Below are 1,240 nucleotides of genomic sequence, written 5' to 3'. Positions count from 1 at the left end.
CTCCATCTCTTTTTCAAATTTTTGGGATCCTACTCTTCATAATAATTTGCCTTGTCCATTTACAATACAATGAGTAGTACTTAGTCTTACTGCAACTTGATATGCCATGTTTTCCTAATACTCATGGGATTTCTGTATACTTTCCTGAACAGAAAATTAGGAGGAGTGTATTGGGAGGAGGGAGCAGAGGAGAGATGGAGGAGAATGATTTGAAGGAGAGAAGGAAGAAAATATTGTCAGCTAGAATGTAAAATAAATGAATAAAGATATTATTAAAAATTGTGCTTGCTTCGGCAGCACATATACTAAAATTGGAATGATACAAAGAAGATTAGACTGGCCCCTGTGCAAGGATGACATGCAAAGTCATGAAAAATAAAAAGAATGGAAGTAGCATAATAGTAAACTATAATGATGTCAAAAAAGAAAGCATAGCCAGAACCCTACATGATATAGATTTGGGAAAGATTTTTCTTAATAAGATTTCATTGTACCAAAAATTAAGACTGACAAGTGGGATTTCCCAAAATTTAAAATTTAAAATCTGCACAGATAAACAAACAACAAATTGGGAGAAGAAAATACCCCAAATATATGAAAGAATTGTTGCCAGGCATATATTTGAGAAAGTATTAATATCCAGAATATTTGAGAAAGTATTAATATCCAGGATATTTAAAGTAATCAAAAAAACACAGAAAACAAATTACCTACTTTAAATGGTCCTCAGACCTGAAGAATAATTCATCAGAAGAAAAAATATTGTCAGAAAATTTTATCATCTCTAGCAGTTAGGAAAATATAAATCAAAGCAACATTGAGATTTCATCTTATCCAAGTGAGAATGGTAAAGATCAAATATCAACAAAACTGAAAACAAATACTGAAGTATATGATGAGCAAAGGGAAACCTCATTCACTATGGATGGGTTTTCTAACAGATTCAATCACTTATATCTAAATACATGAAAAAGAGCTTGTAATGCTCATAAATATATTAGTAGATGCTCTCTTTTTTTCCATTGTATACTTTTAGCTCCTTTATCGAAAATCAGGTGTTCATAGGTTTGTGGGTTAATATCCAAGTCTTTGATTCGATTCCATTGGTCAATGTCTCTGTTTTTATGCCAATACCAAGCTGTTTTCAATACTGTAGCTCTGTAATAGAGTTTGAAGTCAGGGATGGTAATGCCTCCAGACAATCCTTTATTGTATAAGATTGTTTTGGCTATCCTGGGTT

At 32.1% G+C, this 1,240-nt stretch overlaps 1 non-coding gene across 1 annotated transcript; it reads left to right on the top strand.

The window, feature by feature from the left end:
* Nucleotides 1–281: 281 nt before the first annotated feature.
* On the top strand, nt 282–388 carry LOC113456167. The gene has a single exon (XR_003377028.1). It is a non-coding gene; the product is annotated as a U6 spliceosomal RNA (small nuclear RNA).
* Nucleotides 389–1,240: the final 852 nt, after the last annotated feature.

The sequence above is a fragment of the Microtus ochrogaster genome, chromosome 5, assembly GCF_000317375.1.
Source record: "Microtus ochrogaster isolate Prairie Vole_2 chromosome 5, MicOch1.0, whole genome shotgun sequence".
Taxonomy (NCBI): Eukaryota; Metazoa; Chordata; class Mammalia; order Rodentia; family Cricetidae; genus Microtus; species Microtus ochrogaster.
Note: the sequence above shows the minus strand (reverse complement) of the source record. Positions and strands in the feature narration are given on the sequence as shown.